Raw genomic sequence first — 22,030 nt, forward strand, 5'->3', positions numbered from 1 at the left:
CAGCACCCACAGCCTTTGCCTCAGACCCCATCTCAGCACTGTTCTTTCCACACTATATAGGAGCAGCTGGTCAAGGGCAGGTCTGACCTACCTTACCATTCATGTTTCTCCTCTTTGTGACTCTGTGTGTCTCCACATGGAGAGAAAGTACTGGAACTTTTGTTTTGATGTAAGTAGTTCAGGTCTAATCTACAAATGCTGTTTAGTGTTTAAGACTAGACTAAGTCAAGTAAAAAAATCCTTTTGGTTCTTCAGCTCCCCAGGAGCCACACACAAAGCCATAGACTGTCCTTCTGTCTGACATAGATGAGTATTTTTCTACAGAAGAAAGCAAAACCTTTACAGAGAAATTTCCAGCCTGGAAATCCAGACCATTGCACAGCATACTGTACACCCCCGTTCTTGTTAGCTAACCTCTGCCTATAAAGTTTTACCATATTTTTTCTGTGGGGATTCCAGGACCAACCAGACTAAACATGGACAAGCAATGAAGTTTCTACTCTGATTTGTTCTGGTTTTGGGTACATTTCATCTCAACTAATATTTAGAAATTGAAAATCCAGGCTACGATTTTGCACATATTTTTGGAAGGGGTGAATCACCTTCTGGAGATGCCTGCTTCTCTCCATTGGCTATTGTGGAAGAGTAAACAACTAGTTTAGACTAGACATTATCTTTTAGGTGGCTAAAGTTACTTGAGGCAAATCTGGGTCTAATAGATGTGTGTGATCTATGTTCCTAGGCATGTGTTAACAGGCACATTACCACACAAATTAAGCCAGGAAATTATCTGCCAGAATCACACTGCAAACATTGCTTTTTCAAGCAGATGCCTACTTCTTTCCAGAGAGGCTTTCAAGAAACTCTCTGGCAAATCAGCAGCTACAAGGATATGCTTGAGAACTGGCAGCTACTCAGCAGCATTAGGATAAGTGTGGTTCCATGGAGAGAGGAAATCCCATGTCAGTCACACTGTACAAACCTCACAGCAGAGAGCCATTGCCTATTCTTTTCTGTACTACACTCCCAACACTAGTTCCCTGAGTTCAGTGCTCTCAAAACATGTCATTAGAATGCCATATACTATCTCAATCTTGCATTTTTGGAGAAGATGTGCTGCCTGAGCTTCTTCTAAGCCCGTGTCTGGGCCTTACCTCATTGGCCACATGGCAGCCGAGCACTGATGCTCGGAAGATGGGATTGCCCCACACGTCTTCTGACAGGACGTAGCCACAGCGAGAGGCTAATTTCTCATCCAGCAGAACAGGGCCAGAATAAGGATCTACAGAAAAAGGGAAAGATGTGTGGGATGCAAAGTTCAAGGCAAGCCCTGGAGCAGAGTGGTGCTGGGGCCCTCTCATGCAGCCCTTCTCCATGGTTGGGAGCTCTCCAGTGACATATGCTGGTAAGGAGCTGGTGACACTGTGCTGGCATGTGTAGGAGTGCAAGAGACAGTTTGGCATGACTGAAGCTTACACACATAATGTGCACTTCAATACCTGTTCTCTTGCATCCAGAAGCTTGTGCTGTTTCCACTTTGAAGTGCTGTTATGGAGAGTTTCTCTGAAGCATCACCTATGTGTCTCCTTCCCTGATTTAATTCTCTAGAAAAGAGTTATGGGCTATTAAGCCCACCTGTTTCTAAAAATTATCAGACTGGGTTAATCTGCTGCTCACTCTGCTCGAAGGATGTGGTCACAAACCTGTTTTGGGTGGGCACTTCTACATATTGATCAGGTTTGCTGCTTCCCTGTGCGTGCTGTGAAACCTGTGAGGGAGCCAAGTAAGAGACATGACAGGAACTGGCTGTGCTCAGCTCTTGATGATAGAATTAATGACATCATATTTTGTTAATTATCTGCCCTATGATTAAGGAACTATTTTAGTCTTGGGGTAGACACAAGAATCTGTACTATAGATAGGGTTTAACTAGCTGCCACTGCAATTTCTAGGTTTGCCTGTCATGCCTATATGTTGGATAGTTCTAGAACTGCTGTTTCAGTAGATGTATGCCTGCAGCTGGGATAGGCTCAGGAGATAAATGGGAATAATTTTAGAAGAAGAAGGAATAGCTTTTATGAAACCAACTGATAGAGCTGGAAGAAACAAACAGCATTTTGTGCCTGAAGGCTGCTCTGTTTTTTCCAGCAGTATCAGTTACTCTCATAAATGCTATCCCTTCTGCCCACACCCTTTCTATACTTGATTTGCTTCAGTTCTGCCTCCAAATCAAGTAAAAACAAAACAAAACAAAACAAAACACCCATAACCCAGAAAAAGTACACTGATTTCAAAAGAAATTAATTAGGTTTGGGGTGAAATCACATACTTTTTACAATTTGATGTGAACATTTTATGGTTTTCATTTTGATTCCGAAGATTTTTGTTTTCCACAGAAAATGGAACCCCTTTGTCCAATCTGAATTATGGTATTTAAATACCATTGTGGTGTTAAATATAAAGGAAATAAAAGTACCCTCCAAAGTCCTTTAATTGATGCAGCACTCACTCAGTCAGTCCTCATTGAGAGTGTGTTTTTTGGGTATTACCCAGCCTACACTGCTGTTGTCATTGTGTTGTTTCAGGACATGTCCAATCTGCCATGTTGCCTGTCTTTTCCTTGCTAGACACATGTAAGGGCTCAGCAGAGGAAAGAATGAAAGCCAAATGTCAGTCTTTCCTCCTCAGACCATCTTTTCTCCTTTCCCAGCATCATAGTAACACAGGGCAGAGGGGGCTGTGGCTGTAGGTGCCAGCTTTACTCCTCTGTAGGGTTAGTGGCCAAATTGAGGTGGGAGAGGCTGGCTCAGGGTGACAAGGATGTGCTGCAGGTTCCTTGGCTTGAGTCAACAATTATCAATAGATGGCAGCAGCATCCAGATCACAGACTCTGATCACTTAGGTGATTCCCCAGCCTGCATGTTATTCGGGGCTGCCACTTGTAACTTACCATAGATTTCCAGCTGGAAGAACTTTCCTTGGAGCAAGAATTTATTCAGTTTCATCCAAAAAATTCTGGAGCGGCAACTGCTCTCTACCAAACCTAGTGGGAGCACATATAGAGCTGATGAGTCAGTGGGACTGGAGGGCAGAGAAGAGGCACATCGTGTTACGAGCAAAGTAACTGAGTTCTCATCCTTGCCTCTCTCCCCAGTCTGCTTTTATCATGTTTCACCAACCTGGGGGAGCCATCCTCCTCCCTTGTCCCAGCCAGAACAGTAAGAAAAACAGCCAGATCCTGCAGTGTAAGCACATGAACTAATAATAGGGAGAACAGAGAGAAAAAAATAAAAGATCAAAATGGAAAATTAAGGAGATGGAAACCAAAGTCTTGTTACCTCTGTAGCAAGTGACCCACAGCCTCCATCTGTCCCCAGAGACCTGTGCATGGGCAGCAAAGTCCTCCTCCCTGTGAAGGAAAGTGGACCCAGCTGTGCAGATGCAAGTTGGTCAGACCCAGGAGGAGGGGTACAGGTTACCTTCCACAGATTGTGCTGTCTTCTCCAAACCTTATGTGTGGATCAGTGGCTTCTGCTGTGGAAGGACACCTGGGTGGAATCCTGCAGTGCCCTCCAACGTTATCAGAGCTCGCTCCCAGCAGGGGGAGGCAGTTCCCTCTGTCTGGGAGGGCACAGCACCCTCCTGCCAGGTATTTTCAAGGTCAGAGGCTCCTGCTGAGCCTAATTGTAATGAGTACAGCAGAGGGTGCTTGGTGCTTTCCATCAGCCCCTGGGAAATATTCTAATTCCTTACAAGTCAGTTGGGTAGCTCTAGCTTCAGGTCTTTAGAACACATGAAACCTTTCCCCAGAGGTATTTTAATTTGGTCTACACAGGAAACACATTTTTGTTTCTGTGAAATGTCCCAGTGACCCAGCCATGCCAGAGATAACAGCAGTACTTTGGCAGCTGCACGTTTTGCTTTTGTGGATCCAGTTAGGTTGCCCTTTGATTTGTTTGATTATCAGAGAGTGTTTTGGTGAAAGCATCTTGTTTTCGGAAATGCTGCAATATCTCTTTATCAGTACAGAGCATGTGCAGGTCTGTAAATGGCCAAACATATTGCCTGGGAAAGTCTTTGCTCATAAAAATGGGAGTTGTTTCTCTGGGACTGCAAGAGATCCAGGAAAGAGAGACTGGGAGGCTTGGAAAGTTAAAAATACAGCTTGTGTGGCATGGATGAGCCATGGCAGGGTGAGGAGTAAAGGAGACTTAGGTTGACATTTTAGCCATTTCAACCCAGGACTCAATTTTCTTTCTGTACCCATTTTGGGCCATTGACCAAATGTTTTTACCTTACTTTTGTTCACAGGCATGAGCAGAGCTGCGCTGTAGAACAGGTTGTTTTTGCAGTGCACTTGACACCACTGTGGGATAAAGAAAAGCCAGGGGTCACTCCCCTCCCAGGACACGGTGCAATCAGTGTGATTTCTTCCTCTCTCGGAGGATCCGTGCAGTAACAGCAGAACCCCCCCTCACTGCCCTGCCAGACATACTCACTTTGCACAGCAGGAACAGTGGCACACGTCTTGTGTGAGTGCTCCAGAGCAGAGCCCTGGGGCTTTAGCAATCTCCTAATTAATGTCCTTTGGCCACAAGAGCCTTTCTCATTCTGTGAGAGCTGAAGTCCAGCTTCTTCCACTTCTCATGAGCCCACGCAGGACTCGCTGCATGGCCCTGGCCCCCGTTACCTCTGCGTCCGAGTGACTCTTCATTGAATCCAGCTGGGGCTGGAATTCTGCTGGAAATGGCCGTACTCAGATACCACAGTGATGAGTGTGGTGTAACAATGAGATTTTGAATTTTGAGTGAAAACTTCAGTATATTTGGATAGCAAACAGTTCCAATTTTGATAAGCCACTTCCAAGAGACGTGTAGCATCACCCCAAGATACTGTGAGTCAGGGTCTGAGGGAGCCATGTTTAAGAGAGCATGATCACAATTTATTAATTAACAGTCAACAGTTAGGGCAGGTACATGACTACAATTGGCTGCCACAAGCAGAGAGACAAATTTCTGCATCTTTGGACAACTCAGACCATCGTGATTACTGTGTTTCTGGCATTAATTGTGGTTCTAAGTGTGACAGAAGTGACTTTGGATGTGACATAGAAATTGTGGTCAGTGTGTGATAGCCAGCTCATGGCCTCACTGTCAACAAAGCAAAGCAAAGCATGTCCAGGTCAAATGCTTTTGGCTTCCAAAGATCACTTAAGTCCTGTGGAAAGCATTGTTAGCACTGAGCGTCTGGAAGCGTCAGCTGCTTGTGGTCCCTAAAGTTCCTCTGGTACTCATTATAAAGGTAGGGAGGATAAGCCTGTGTGTTCCATGTTTTTGAATTTGTCTACTTGATTTTCCTTGCTGTTTTGGCTGCAAAAGAGCAACCATCTTAATGTTCTTGCAGGGTAATAAACAGCTGCTGCATTTCAACTCCGAGGTGATGGCATTCTGCGGTGGATGAAATGATTCATGGCTTGGGCTCCTTTGAGCTGAAAGGTACCGTTTGAACACAATGTTTTGGTTTCTCTTTTTTTCCTGCATGGGTCTGGACATGGGCTATGTATTATATAATGTGTTTGAAGGTTTAAAACCAGCCACTTGGAGCAGCACCTCTCCCAGTGAGGCTTGCTTTCACTGGTGGAAAAAGGCTCCAGCCCTTTGAGTCATGCTGTTTGTGTCTGTTGTTCTGTGGCACTGAAGTCCCCAGGTTGCATGAATACTACAGAAAAAGATTTTTAAATTTTTCTGTCCCAGGCCTTTTAATTATAATTTTATTTCTACAATTGGTTAAAAAGCAAGAAAGTTGTTTGGGTTTTTTTTGCACTAAGTCCTGTGTGTTGATCTGAAGTAAGCCTCATAGTTTGATACTTTGTCTGAGTGCTGGATATAATAAAATGGCACCCATTATTGGACAAAAACCAAACCAATTAGTGAGCAATGGGAGAGGGAAAGGGGCAAGGTCTTGTTTTAATGTGTCAAAAGCAGATTTGTATAATCATAAAATCAGAGAAAGGTTTGTGTTGGAAGGAACCTTAAAGATCACCCAATTCCAACCCCTCTGCCATGGGCAGGGACACTTTCCCCTGGATCAAGTTGCTCAGGGCTCCAACCAATTTGGCCTTGAACAATTCCAGGGATGGAGCACCCACAACTTCTCTGAGCAACAGTCTTTGCTTTTTTAGAATCTTTGCTTTCACTTATGAGTTGAGAAAGCAAATATAAAGTATCTTTGCCCTCCTCGTCCCCTTGCAACTGCAGGACTGACAAACCTGAAATAGAGATATTGTTATTTCAGTGTTTCTAAACCCAGAAATAGCTGCCCAAGAAGGTAAGGCGTGGCCTTCAACTAGAGACAGCCTCTACAAAATCTTCGAGATGCTAGAAGAGGTGCTTCTCCATGGGAAAAAGATACACCTTGGAGTAAGATGAGAATTAACCAGGTTCTGTGTTCAGAAGGTGAGAAATGGGAATGGTGTAAAACTTCATCTCTGATAAGTGTTTTCTCAGGGTGTCTGTGAGGCAGAGAGGTGCAAGTGGCCTCCACCTGCAGGATAGCATTGTTGTTCTGGAATGAGCTTGGTCACCTTGGCAGGAATGTCAACAGCCTGACTTCTGCTCCCACCCATATGCACCAGTAGTTTGTAAATGCATTCAAAATTCTCTTGAATTCCCAGGGTAAAATAGCATAGTGAGATGGTCCTGGTTGAACTTCATACTATGGCACAAGATAACCTCACTGATGTCACTGCTCTGTCTGTCTTCACATGCACATGTCATGCTTCAGAGGCTTGAGACCTGACTGTTCTGTGGATATGGTACATGGGAAAATTTACCTATAAAGAACAACTGTAGAAAAATCAGCTCAAAGAGGCAATTTCTTCCTATCCTCATGAACAAGTAGTTGGCTTATGCTCTGGACTGTGAGAGTTTACATTCCTCATCTGTTATTATTATTGAAGAATTAAAATTATTATTATTATTATTGTCTGTATAATGTGTGTTTAGAAATTGTCCTTCTGTTTATGCCACTTTTATCTTTAAAACATACCATACTCAAATACATATGAATTCTAAAAAGCAGCAGTTGCTATCATTGCATGCCACTAAATCATTAAAGTGGTGGAAAAAGCACAAATAAGCAGACCTGTACCTTGATGGGATTTTAACATTTTTTTTTTAAACATGCAATTGGTGTTAATTTCTCTGTGTCTGTAATGTTTGTATTCACTATAGCTGAACAATAGAACTTTGTTTTTGTTCTTTGTGTAAATTAAAAACATCTGTTCTCTTTATAAGAAAAGTTGTTTTTTAAAAGAAGCTGGTCTGATCTAACTAAATACCAATGCTGTGTCCACAATGAGTTACTATTAATATTTGGGAAAGGCAACCATCCAAAGCAAGTGTAATGTCAAATCACTGGCGGGAGTGCATATTTATTGCTTGAAGTGACAGATAAAAATGCAGAGGTTACAAAAACAAAATTCTTGCAGATGACTAATGATGCATACATATGCCCCCAGTGCCCCATCACCACATTTGCAATTGGCAGGGTGTTCTCCACTGCCTCCTGCTCTCCAGGATTAATCATCAGGAGCTGGTAGCTTGGCACGCTCCTTGGAGGAGCGACGCTGCTCCCACCTTCCCTCCGGCAGACCCTGCATGGAGTAACCTTTGGGGCATGCTGGAATCTGATCCATCTATTTAATTGGTCTGACTTTTTCCCCACCTCACTCTGGTATTTGACTGCATGGGCTTATTTTCTGCTGAAGGCAGATGATTTTTTTTCTATGCAGGTGGAGGTGGTGGACCATGAATGTTTCTGTAGTGCCTGTGACACCAGCACAGCGGTGTCTTCAGAGCTGTCTGTTAAGCTCTGGTGTGAAGGAGTTGGAATCCCAAGACTGGACTGTCATCTTACTCCTGAGGAGTAGTCCTGCATTCAGTAGGACTGAAGTAGCTATTTAGGAGGTTATTTCAGAATAAAAACAAAACAAAAAAACCACCACTGTTTGTCATGATCTGCAGTAGCAGAACTGGGATCTGAGAGGTTCATCACTGTCACTGCCCAGGTGACTGTGGACCCTTGCTATTATTGTATCTGAGCATCTCAGAGATGATGAAATTGTCCTTGCACGCAGGTCTCTTCTGAAGGAAATACATCTAATTAACATTTCTTGATGAAGGGCCCAATTCAAGAAAACATCTCTGTTGAGTGCAGTAGCTAAGCCCTTGCTTAAATCTCATTTACTTCAGTAAGATTTAAAAGCAAGCAAACCCTTCCCAGACCCTGGGCATGCCAAGCTCAGATCTGTGTTTCACCTTTCTGCTACCTCTGGTGTGCTGTGCTAAGAGTGACATGCCTTTTACTGGCAGGAACCAAGAAAAAAGCTTGACTGTTAATGAATTAGATATTTTGTTGATATGCTTATTGCAGTCAGTTCCACAATAGGTATTGACCTTTTAACAGCACAATTTCCTGGCTCCCTGTTAGGGGGACATGTGTTAGTACGTTCTTCCCCTCTCCTGTTCTCCTGTAGAGGAGCCCTGTACTCCTTTCTTTCTCCTACCCTTTACTCTGACTACTCCTAATACTTGTATTATTCATCTCCATGTCTTTCTACAGGATCTCTGCTGTCTCTGCTATGCACTGGGGCATCCCCCATCCTGCTCCCCACAGGTACCTGCACCACTGGGCAGTTGTCTCCCCGGGAGCTGTCATCAGCCTGTTGGTGGTATTGCACCTCCATCTCAGACACCCACAGCTTCCTCCAGAATCCAGCTAAGCACAGAACTTGCTGAGTCACATTTTCACCACAAAAACACTCATGTGCTTCCCCAGAGTCACACAGTTGTAGGCACAGCTTGGCCAGAGAGGAGCAGACAGCTTTCACCCTGAAGTGCATCCAGGAATGCTGGCAAGAAGTCGTTTTTATTTCCTATCTCGGGTTACCGCAGTGCGGGTTAGGACTACAAAAGTTTGAAATCCCTGGCAAGCTAATGCTGTACATCTGTCTAAGATGATGGCCAGTGTGGACAACCATGGGCTTCGGCCCATGACCAGTGTGAAGCACTTTGTTCCTTGCTGAGCAGCTGTCATTAACAGTGATCTGTGAGGTTTCTTCCCGATTTCACTCAGTGGCTTGCATGGCTGCTCTCTTCTCTGTGAGTTCTCCATGCTTGTGTGTGAGGCTGTGGAGGTGATCTACTGCCCAGCCTCACTGGCTAATTCTTCTTGTCATGTTGCTGTCAGGGGGATGAATGCTGTTTCCATCAGCCTGATGATCTGCAGCCCCTCTCATCCCCTTGGGGATGTAAAACCTGTAAAATGGGAACAGTACTTGCTCCCAGGGTCTCTTGCAAGGGATTAGCAGGGAATGTTTACTGGGTAACCCGAGAATATCTATAAATCACCAGGCTCAGCCTCCTGTGAGTGGAGGTCTGTTTGGGAAGATGATCTAAGAGGTCACTGCCTCATATCACTGGTACCTTATGTGCTCTTTCTACCGTCAGAAATTGGTGAATTAAATTAGTGCTGTGCTACAAGAAATGAGCCTTTGTATTCCGTGGGACCTGTCAGACTTCCCCACCTCTCAGTAGGACCTGGTGCTCATGGCTCACAATGAAGGGGAGAGCAAGCTGCAGTGTCCTTTTGTTCTCTTGGGAGAAATTTTGATACCGATTGTCCCCCAGTTATCCAGGCTGACCTAGTGCACTGACAGATGCTGCTGTCACCTTCAGGCATGACGTTTTTTGGTGCGGGGGTGGAACAACAGCCTAGCCGGGTGGATGTCTTTCCAAAAGCAGTGTTCAGAGTTGTAGTTACCCAAACCCCCTGCACCCCGCTGTCCCCGCCGCTTTTAGCGCCGGTTCCCATTAGGGGTCTCCCTTGCCCTCCGCTTGGAGAGCGCGGTCCGTGCCGGCGGCTGCGGGGGCATCGTCCTTCCTTCCCGGGATCGTCCTTCAAGGGATCGTCCTTCGAGGGATCGTCCTTCCCGGGATCGTCCTTCGAGGGATCTTCCCTCTTGGGATCATCCCTCCCGGGATCGTCCTTCCCGGGATCATCCTCCCTGGATCAGCGCACCGCAGCCCTCCGCCGTCAGTTTCTGGCTCGGTGCTCATTGATGGGTCTTGTGCAGGGATTTTTGCACAGGAAATTTCCTTGGCAAGGGAAGGGAGCTGGATCCTGCTGCTGGCACCCCTGTCGGGGGCAGTGTGCGCCCTTTTCCAGCCTCTCAGGGACCGCACAGATCCTTGGGGTTCCTTGGGGTTCCTGGTCCACGCCTGTTCGGGGCAGACAGCGTCACTGCTCGGGACAGCTGTGTCAGCAGGCAGGGACAAACAGGGCTGAGTGTCACACAATCACAGAATGGTTTGGGTTAGAGGGTTAAAGGGGGTTTGAGTTAAAGATCACCCCTTGCCATGCGCTGGGACACCTTCCACTAGACCAGGTTGCTCAAAGCCCTGTGAAACATTAAACACCTCCAGGGATGGGGTATTCTCAGCTTCTCTGGGCAGGCTGTTGTTGTGCCTTGCCACCCTAGAAGTAAAGATACTAGCATTGGATACTACAATTTCTTCCTAGCAAATAATCAAAGTCTCTCCTCTTTTGGTTTAAAACCATTCTCCCTTGCCCTGTCGCTATCTGCCAGTGTAAAATTTGCTTTCCCTCTATTTTATAAGTAGTTTAAGTAGTTTAAGCTTCCCCTTTAAGTACTGGAAGGCTACTAGGACGTCTCTGTTTGGAGACTAGAGGTGTCACCCACGCCATCTCTGCTCCAGGTCTGTCAGCCTGTCTTCACACGAAAGGTGCTCTAGATCTCTCATCACCTATGTGGGGGCCCCTCTGGTCCCTCTCTAATATATCCATATCCTTCTTGTGCTGGGGATCCTAGAGCCGGATGCAGCACTACAGTTGAGGTCTCATGAGAGCAGAATCATGGGGCAGAATCCCCTCCCTCGCCTTGGAGCCCACAGTACTTTGGATGTAGCCCAGGACATGATTCTTTCCAGGCTTTCCAGGCTGCAAGGGCACTCTTGTGCTGTGTCCAGCTTTTTGTCCACCAGAACCCCCACAGACAGACACAGAGCTGTATCTATGTTGGATCCATACAACTTTGCAGCTTCATTCAACACACCTACATGGAATTTCGGGCTGAACCAGATTTCCTGGTGTCAGAAAGACAGGCCAATTAAGGTGGAGGGAGGCTTAGAGCAGGGCTGTTGCCCAGTCACTGGTACTATGTGCTGTCCCTGTTTGGGACCTTGGATGCTCCTCTGTGTTGCCAGTGTGTGAAGAAAACACATGCAAAGGATGCATGATAGCAAGCCATGCACAAATGTGCCTCCCCCCCTCCTTGAGTCCTAATATGAAATAATGACAATGATGTTCTGGAGACTTTATATGGTGATAAAAGACCCTTTTTTGGCAATGGGGTGGCTGGGAGACTTTTGCCTCTCTTTCTGCAGATAATTTCTGATCCTACCTCTGCTCTAATCACTTTGGCTCCTGTGCAGTCCTTGTGATATCCCATGGAGCTGTCTAAAATTATTCAAGTTTAGTGCATCTTGACAGTGGACATGAATTTCTGCTGATCCAATATTATTTGGTACTCAAGATACAGCAGATTGTGAAGGCAATAACAATACAGCACCATGAGTGCTGCAGGCTTCACAGAGATCATCCAGTCACTGCCATGGCTTGCTCCTCATTTTGTGGCACTAAATTTTTGTGTCGCTAAAACTTTTATAGCTGATCGTGTATTTTATCCTTTATTCACATGCAACACTGAAGTGCCATCACTGGCACTCCTGCAGCATACGAGTTTAGGTTGTCTTGTCACCATTTTGTAGAGAGGACTTAAGCTTGAGCCTAAAACATTATGCTGAGATTGAAATACCAGGGTGGAATATCTTTACAGAATTTTACAGTATTTTTAAAATTTTATTTTGGCTTTAGTTTATTTATTAATTCTGGACATGAGCTCCTGTTGTTGGCAGTGATGTTAGTTCAGCTGTCTCACAAACAGAGTTTTGCCCCAGATGCAGCTGCATCTACAATGTGTGGCATAGGCTGACTTATTTAAACAACATGTAGCATGTGGTCTTAGTGGCTTGGGCCACTTACTGAAGGTCACACAGCAGAGACTGGAAAGCAGCCCAGCTCTCCTGCCTCTGAACTCTGCACTAGAAGTTTTGCAATGCTTCCTCAACGACAGAGCATCACTAATGTCCATAGGCAAGAGAGATACTGTAGCCAAACTTGGGAGATGTGGAATACAAGGTGGCTGAAAATCTGTTTGGGCTTAGAGATGAGTGGTTAATGAGCTGGAGTCTGGCTGGTGGTCAGTGCTGAGTGGCAGCTCTCAGCTGTGTTTCTGGGATGGATGGTGTCAAACACCTTCACCACTGCCCTGGGTGATGGCCTGGCAGGCACATCTGTGGATAATGCCAGCTCAGGGGAGCAACTGAGTGTGCTGGAGGTTTGACTGCTATCCAGGGACACTTCACAAACTGGGGAAATGAGCCTACAGGAACCTCAGAAAGCTCAACAAAAAGGAATGTGAGGTCCTGAACCTGGGATGGAGCAAACCCAGGCACCAGTGCTGGCTGGGGAGTGACGGAGTGCTGGGAAGGAGCTTTGCAGCAAAGGATGTAGGTAGGGATCCTGGTGGACACCCAATGGGACAAAAGTCCCCAGTGCGCCCCTGTGCCAGTGAGGCTACTGTTCCCTAGGCTGTATCAGCTAAAGCATAGCAGGCTGAGGGAAATGGTGATTCCTTCCTGACTGTCATGTACTGTGCTCAGTTTGGCCCCTTGGTACAAAAATGATGTGGACATCCTCAAATGAGTCCAATCAAGGTCACTGAAGTGGCTGGGGGCTGCAGCACATGATGAAATAGGAGGAGAGGCTGAGAGATCTGGGTTCTCTGAGCATGAGGAGCATCTACTCACTGTTGTGTCCAGCTGCCTAAAGGAGGGCTGCAGAGAAGATAGAACTGAACTCTTCTCAGATGTTCATAGCAAAAGAACAGAAGGCAATAATCACAATCTGCAGCAAGGGAAATCCGGACTGAATATAAGGAAAAACCATTCACAATCAGTGGTTAACCACTAGCATGATTGCCCAGAGAGGCTGTGCAATCTCCACCCGTGAAGATTTTCAAAACATGACTGAACAAAGCTCAGAGCAATCTGGTCTAATTTTGAAGTTCTGAGTACGAGTTTTGACCAGATGACTTCCAGAGGTCTCTTCCAACCTAATTTATTCCATGACTTTACAATAGTTGGATACCTTTAGTATAATTCCTGTTGTATTCCTGGGTGAACTGAATAGAACCCTTTGTCAGTTTTGTTTTCACAGGCACACCTTTCATAACCACCACATATATCACAAAAGCGAAAAAAGAAGTCCAACACTGAGAGGAAAAATTTAAGCAAAACAATGTTCAAGAGCTACACAAAACCTCCAGTGTCTCAAAGTTGCTGGTTGCTGCTAGTGTTGGCATGAGAGGAAGTATAAAGTGGATTAAGTGCAAGGACAAACAATCTGAGGCATTCTGCTTGCAGATTCTCCTGTCATCCTCCTACCTCTGAACATGACGGCGATCCAAGCTGTGCAGAGTCAGGCTCCAAGCATTGAATCATTTTGCCCTCCCTCCCCTGCAATGATCACACATAGAAAGCAGACGTGGCTGAGAGATGCTCGGGCCCAGTTTATAAAGGAAAGTCACTTTTCAGCACAGCCCCCGTGGAACAGGATTGTTTAGTTTTGTCACTTAACACCCCAATGGCCTGATAAGGAACATACTTGTCAAGGTGAGTTTCCTTCCTCAGGCTAGAGGAATGTGGGTTTAGAAAGCTTTTATTGCTGTAACAAGGTGATGGTAACCTTGAGATGGGATCTTGATGGTCTTCCTCCCCTGTGGTCCGAGTCATAATTAATGGAGGAGGTGCAACAAAATGACAAACATATCTTCGTGCTACCAGAAAAGTGCATTGATAATGTAATTTCCATATGGTACAAAACCTTTTGTATTTGAAGAATATTAAGGCTCCACAGTGAAACTCCCATTGGTGTAACAGTAACTCTATCCTCTAATTTTTATGAATGAGGACGTGGGGTCTTGTGTACATGGGAAATGGAATGCAGGCTCAATCAGTCAGGTGACACAGCAACTGGTTAGTAAATTGGGTGAAGGGTCTTTGGCCACATCTGCATTAGTATCTTAAACCATCTGGATACCTAGGTCGTGGGTACAGGTCACTTGCACGCTTCTGTCATGGGAAAACTTGTGCAGTGCAGTCTGAGAGTTAGCACAGGCAGGCAGGAGATCTGCAGTCAGAGACAAGAGTGTTTGATGAGATTAATACAACCAGGGAAAGTATAAGTTTACAGGTGTAAATTTATTTCTGTGCTTGGCTCCTAGCGCTACTCATCCCTGAGCCTTAGATCTCATTCTTAGCCTTGGTCACATCTTCCTTGACCTGTGCTTTCAGCTTGTTTCACCCTTGCCTTCTCCCCTTCCACCGTGTGTTTCTACCCAGTATGTTTGGCATTGAACCCACTCCCCTCATTCCTGGCATTTCCCCGTCCTGTCCTTTGAGTGTGGTTCAATCATCTCCTTGACTTATGGGCTTTCCCTGTATTCTGCAGTCATGATCTTCATTGCTTTTCTGGTGCCTGACCTCATTTTTATTTTTACCTCTGAGTTCAGACTGACCGAACTAGTAGGCAGATCCATGTTGTTACAGTAAAGGTGTTTCCCTTGGGCTCCAAATCAGAGAAACACTTCTGTGTGTTGTTAAGTCAGTCCTTGGTGTGCTGAAGTGTGCTCCCCTATAGCCTTGAGCAAGGAGTATGCCTGCTGATGAGTGAGGTGGGATTGGGCTCCTGGGCTGTGTGGAACAGTTCAGAGCCTGTGCAGGACTGATGTTAAAGCACAGATGAAAGCAGCAATTTGCCAGCAGTGTTCTTCATGTTGCTGCTGTGGCCCAGACAGTTGTGCAGCTGAAAGACCGAAAGTGGCATATATGAGGAGCAAAAGACCAATAAATAGAGGTCAAGGGGACTATTCAGTATTCTGTAATCTTATTAATAAACACTGGCAAAAAAGAGTGCAGGCTTGAATGGGATGAGCCCTAGAAATACCTGATGAGGCACAACTTGGGAAAAACATGTGGAAGCAGCTATACCTAAAGCTGAAATTGGCATTTGCTCTGTCAAGGTTGTCCTTTCTTGGACTTAGGATCATACTGAATCTAAGATCTGCATCAAAACTGTTTCAGGTGTGTTGGCCAGACTGAGAACTTGCTAATCTGCTTTGCACCTCTGGAGTTCACCTTTCATTCTTGAGGTTGTTTTTCTTTACATTTGCACAATTTGAAACAAAACAAAACAAAAAAAACCAAAACAAACTCCCAAAAAACCCAGCATAACCCAAAATTTCAGAGCAATTTTTTGAGGAGTTTGAGAATATTGTCTCTTCTGGTGTGAGTCCACATGGAGGTGTAGTAGCTCAGTTCCCTTGGCAAGGGAAAAATCACTAAAATGACTGGCCATGTTCTCCCCTGTTCCTTGAATTTGGACAGCTTCAGGCAATGACAGGCAGTTGGCAGCTTCCTGGGTAGCAAGAACAGTTTCAAGAAGCAATTATAATCATTTGTCTCTCCTCTCACCTAGAGGAACTGAACTGCTACTGCCTCTTGCCTCTCTGTTTTCAAAGTCTTTGGCCTTTGCTTGGGCATCACCGTTTTGAAGTACTTCTTGTGGCACACAAGCCAAGTAATGCCACTTTAAAAAGACAGGTCCATTGATTTCAGAAGGACCTTTTGTGAACTTCATCTTGTGTGTGTTTGCAAACCAAGGTTTTACCTTGGGTTACCACCACAGAGATTGATGGGAAATCTGCTCAGAGGGTAAAAAAAATAAAGACGTGTATGTCTAGAAGGATTTCATTCCAGGCTTAAATTATATAAACACTCCTATAATAAGCATCTTTGGCAAAATCCATGATCCAGCTGTGCCACTTTTTCTTGCAGTACTTCTATTCCTGGATCCATTTTGCAGAGCTGAAGGAAATTTCTTGAAGTGCCTAAGTAAGCATCTCCTCAGGCTGTGCTCCCACAGCAGTCAGTGGACAGAGGTCAGCTTCTCCAGACATCGTGTCCTGTCTCAGCTCTGCTCTGGAAGTGGCGATGAAGCCTGTCTTCCTTCCAGGACCATACTGGGAATTTACAGTGACTGGACTCCAAACTAGCCTCAGTTAGACCCCTAAAGCTGGGGCAAGGAGGGGATACCTTCAGCTCTTGATGTCTAAGAACCACCTGTGAGGTGATTCCTCAAGTCCTTGCACCAAAACTGCCCCTGACCTTGAGTGGGCTGTTGCAGGTGCTGGAGCTGGTCCTGCTCCTGCAGCTGGGGGTGGCTGCAGCTGTCTGTGCCCAGAGCTGTGAGATCAGAGTCTGAGCATCCACACGTGGAGGGCTCTCCACTCCACTCCATGTACGAGTTATTTGCCATGGAGAATCGAGTATCAGGCAGCGAGTTCAAAAAAGACAAAAATCTTGCCCTTCAGGAATTAGTTTCTGGCTAAGGAAAACAACAGATAACATGGATCCAGGACAAAAAAAAAAAAAAAAAAAGTAGAAAATAACCTCAAGAGTTAAATCTGATGAATATAAAATGCTGCACAAACTAGAACTATAGTACTACAACTCAGGGTATTCACTATGTTCATTAAATCTCTCTCACACAGCATTTTAAAAGACCAACATTTTTTGAAGTAATCTTTCCCCAGCTATTCTGTATTAATTACTATTTACATAATAAGTTATTTTAAAAGATATATGCATAACATACTTCTTTGAAGATATGCACTGGATAACTTGGAATAAATCCTACCTCATTTAATACAGATTTTCTGAGATGTGTAGAAAAATGAGTCTTGAAAAACCTGGAAAGAATTCACATCTGATGAAAAAGAAAATATTATATATGATTAAATTTTCCAACCAGCTTCATTAAATACACTGATATTTAAACCAGAGAAAAACAGAACAGTGAGGTATGACAACTTTTTTCAAGGCTTCTAGTAATTTTTCAGAACATGAATACTGAAAATTTATATCCAATTATCATTACTCCTTTTTCTTCTGTAAATGGTTGAAAGTAATTGAGAAGGTAAAACAGTATTGGAACATTCTGCTAAAAGTTACTAGAACACCTAAATCCTCTGAACTGCAAACAAAATAAAATGGGAATAAATCTAATGATCAAGTTATTTAAATTAAACTAAACACAGTAAAAAAAGGGGTTTTTTATAGCAGGGAAGTGAAAAGCTAAAAATAACATTTTCTATATGAGACTGAGGTTCATTAATAAAACCTGCAATACTTTTGCCTCTTCAGCCCATATCACATGTAAAGTACACTAACATTTCTGTTTTTTAATTTTTTTTGGTGTCTTTAAACATTTGAAAGTATCTCCTAGACATTAAAAATTCAGTCCTTCATGGTGAATGAAAGTTTTTAAGATGCAGTACCTGAGGTTCTGGAAATATTTCATTATCTATCTCAGAAGACTCTTTCTAGCCTGTCACTCATACTTTAAAAATTTAAACAGAGCTGAAATAAGGAAACTAAAGCAAAACACAAAAGAAACTGTAACATGAGTCTGCTCAGCTGCAGCACAGCCTGTCTGTGAGAGGAGATCTGAACACTAATCTCATTGTTGATTTACATCAGATTCCTTTAACTTTCATCTGAGTCTTTTTTGAGGCTGTTCAAATCAGTTTGTAAATGTAGATTGAAGGAGCAATTTATGCCATTATCTTGACAGGCAGCTCAATCAGGATAATTAATTGAAAATATCTATTTAGAGCTCATCATAGAGACAGAGCATTTAATGCTTCCCTTTTTCAAAATAATAAGGATGATTTGCTATGGAAATGGGAAATTGAAACACTTTATAAAATAATTTTTGCTTTCTAGAAAACAGATGTACTTAAGCTCTTATTAGCTCTCTTTGCATTGATGTGATAATGCATGATGCTTTCCAAGCCATGAAGGAGCCTTAACCTATAAAAATTACTTGCAAATTGTATAATCCAAGTTTTAAGAAATAAATGTTTACTATGTTATAGTAAGGAAAACAGTGTCCACAGAAACAGAAATTTATTATGACTTTAAAACACAGGTGCCTATTCAGCAAATCAATTTAACACGTAGATAGCAGATGAACAATTCTCTTAAATTAAATCTATAGGGAACTCTGTTGTTGACATGAAGTTCAGACATCAGGCATTGTTCCAGCAATTAATGAGTGAGGTGCTCAATTTCCCACACGCTCCAAATTTAGGATAGGAAGGCAGTTTATCTGAACTGGCTCTTACCTACTGAGGGATAGATTTTTCCTGATGGTTTTACTGCTCAGGAGGCCTTATTTGCAATTCTTAGGTGTATCTTCTCACCACTTTGTAACCTCAGGAAGGGCCAGCAGGCTCACAGTCTCTGATAGCACAGCAGGACCCCCCAGCTTTGTGCAAACAGACTTTTGCAGGGATGCAGATTTTACCAGATTTTGCCAGATTTTGCTCTCAGGTCAGAATCTGAGGGGCTGGCAGTGAGGTGCAGGAAGGATTCTTACGAAAGATGCTTGTGAAGAGCAGAAAGCTGCTACAAGGGGCTTCTGTATATTGGTATGGAAGTGAAACCCTGATTGCCTGGGAAGCCTTGCCTGAAAGAACATAATTCTTCTTTACAGAAGTGCCTAAATGTTTTTCTAACGGAAGTCCTATGAAGGAGTTCATACATTTAATTTCACTAAGAAAACAAAGGCACAGACAAATTTTCTTCTTCGTATCACAGAGACAGCCAGTAGTAGAAAAACTCCTCTCTGGTTCTATATTGCTACCACTGGGACATATTCTCATTGAGTCTTCTTTTCTTGAGGAGTCATTGACATATTTATATCTCATAATAAAGGGATAGGTATGCAATATCCAAATATGCTAGGGTAGAAAATGGAAGCAAAAATGTATTGGTTTGAAACTGCCATTTCAGAAAAAAAATCCTTTTTTTTTTATTTGAATGTAAAAACAGTGGAAAAACCTAACAAAAAAGTGAAGTGAAAATAATGTATTTTTTATTGGTTATGAGAGCAGACCTTTTTGTAAATGGATAGGTGGAAGAAACAAAACTTGGTTTGGGGGTGGCAAGGGGCTCTCTTTGTGTCCAGTGGTACACCTGACTATAGCAGCTTTGCCTGGGGTGCCCAAAATGCCATTAATTCTGGAAGCCTAATCTATTTTTTGAGGAAATTTTAAGCAGATAAGGGCTGTTTAAGCCTTTTCAATTTAAAGGGCTGCAATACAGCACAGAATGAAAACGGTACGTTTTCCAAATGGTGAGGTACAATTACAAAACTGCACAGCAGCACTGGAGAATTAATACAAGCAATTCAGGCTGATAAGCATCGGGGTACGAACTGAGTATGAAGATAATTTATATTTGTTTTTCTTTGGCTATTATGAACTTTGATGATTTTCATCCTAATTTAATAGCATGATAAATCATTTTCATGAACGTCATGCACTTTAATTGCTTCCTTGTTAAAATGTGAGCTAATTGTCCTCGGTCTTGGAATAAAACTTCAGGGAAAATAAAATACTGTGCTCTTAAGTTCAACAAAGTTGCATGAAAGTGCAAATGTCAGAACAGCCTGCTGTCGTGTTCCTCACTGGAAGAGATAAAAAGGGAGGGCACTGCTGTGTGCTCGTCACTGCTGCTGGGTAAAGGTCTGCGGCTGAGGGAATTCCAGAGCTGAGTCTTGCCACTGACCCCCTCGGCCTTTCTGACTGTACCAATGGCTAACACCAAAATCCCGCTGGCCTGGGCAGGCCTGGACACCTGCACTGGACATGGCAGTGCTACCCTCACACAGACTTTCTGTAAGGAAAGAGTTCTGCTGCTCAAAAACTCGTATGCCTTCTCCTCGGGAATGACACCAAAGAATACCTTATAAATGAAGTATGCTTCCCATTAGGGATTACAGCATCACTTGATCAAAGTCCACTGGAAATAGCTCTTGGCAGCACAGACATTCTCTGTAACTCTTCACTCGCTCGAGTCTGACTGGCAAAGCTGGGAGAAGCAGTGCTGACTGGAGGGCTGGAGGAGACAAGGACATGACAAGGGTTCTATTGTTGTTTTTGTTGTCTTTCTCCTTGATCAAGGAATGCCTGTGTGAAACTGGTTTTATGGATGCAAAGAAAACATTGGCAATGGCTTTATTCTTCTATGGAGCTGATCGTGCCCTACACACTGGCTTAACTTGTAAAAGTAATGCAATACAGGCATTGCTTAAAATTAAACATTTTTTTGGCAACTCTGGTGAAATATATTGTCATCGGCTGTAGAGCACCGACACTCTTGATAGAGTTAAAGAATGTTTGGAAGACTTCAAGCTCTCTCTGGTTTGAGTTTAATGAAATCTGGGCAATCAAAATGTCTACCTGGCAGCTCACAAGAGACACTTCATGTTCATTATTTTGTAGTTAAACCATCTATCTGCCCTGATGTGCAAGGATACAATTTGTATACATTTTAAAATCATCTATTTCCATTGTAAATTACCCATAAATTAGATACAGACATTTAGGCACCTTGGAGGGGTTTTTCTATCTCTATTTTGGTATTAGGGATACATGTTGCTGAGTTTTGTACATTGGTTCCTCTCTGGAGAAGATCAGTGTTTGCAGCTGGGAGAAAAATACACCCCTCCACTGCCTCTTCTTCCCATTCTATGGACTATAAATCATAACCTTTAAAAAGATGAAGTACTGGTGCAGTGCTGGTTTTTATGGTTTTTGTTTGAAGACTGCAGAGCATCTGACAAATGTAAATTCATCCTGACAAAACCTCAGTGAGTTATTATAGAGCTAAACCTGTCCTTCACAGAGATGGCAAAACATAAGTAATATGATTTATAAAATCCTCCATACCCCAAATAGATTGTGAGCATAGTCCTAGTTAAATACATTTGAGTCAGTTTTCCTGTTGCACGTAAATCTACAACGCCTTTAAGACAAAAGGCAGAGATAGATGAAAGAGAAGGTCCTCTTTTTTTCTGCCATATTGTGCCTCAGTGTTTGCACTTCAGTGTAAGAAAATTAAGGACTAGTTCACTGTATTCCTTTGTCTTTGTCTTGATCCCAAGTGCTGGTACTCAGATCATTTGGACACCAAGGTAAGTACACATTTGTTTTACCCTCTCAATGGAGAAGACAAAGTTCTGCTTCCAGCTTACTCCAGTATATGAAAATTGTCCCATTGTTAATGTATGTGCAATTCTATTAAAAATACAATCAAAAGCCCCTGTAAAAATAGGGTTTCTACAAAGCACAAGAGAATGGAGGATAGCAGTGCTTTCCTGCTAAAGCAGGTCCTAGATTCCTCTGAGCAGTCTTCAGGCCTCTCTCACCCCTTTTCTCTCCAGACACACATGTTCCAGTTAATTTTACTTTTATTTCCTTTCTGTGAGTGTAATGTGCAGATTACACAGCTGTCTTTTTGGTTATTAAATGTGTTTTTATGGTTTAAATATATCTCATGTCTGTGTATATAATGGTCCCAACATCTTTATGACAGGTTATGTCACTGGTTCCCTTGTTAGTGAAAATAACAAAGCTTCTCCATTAGTTTAAGAGGCCTGGGAATTTTGTGCATCCTGTTCTTGTTGCTGTATGTCAGTGCTGGGCGAATTGCCACTATACCTCGGTGCACAGTTCTCTGGTTAAGAACATGTGAGTGTGTCTCCCTCTAATGTGTGGCTCCAACAACAACCTGCTCATTCCCCAAAGCCAGCAAAAGCAATCTTGCCAATTCTTGAGATTTTATTGTGAGTCCCTTGATATTTGGTGTGTGCCGTAAAAAACACAGCTCCTGGAGTTAAGATGACTACATAAGAACCTCAGCTTTCATTTGAAAAATAACATAAAATAACATATTCTGAGCCTTCCTGTTGAGGAAGTGTT

Source organism: Cinclus cinclus, chromosome 3 (genome assembly GCF_963662255.1).
Source record: "Cinclus cinclus chromosome 3, bCinCin1.1, whole genome shotgun sequence".
Lineage (NCBI taxonomy): Eukaryota > Metazoa > Chordata > Aves > Passeriformes > Cinclidae > Cinclus > Cinclus cinclus.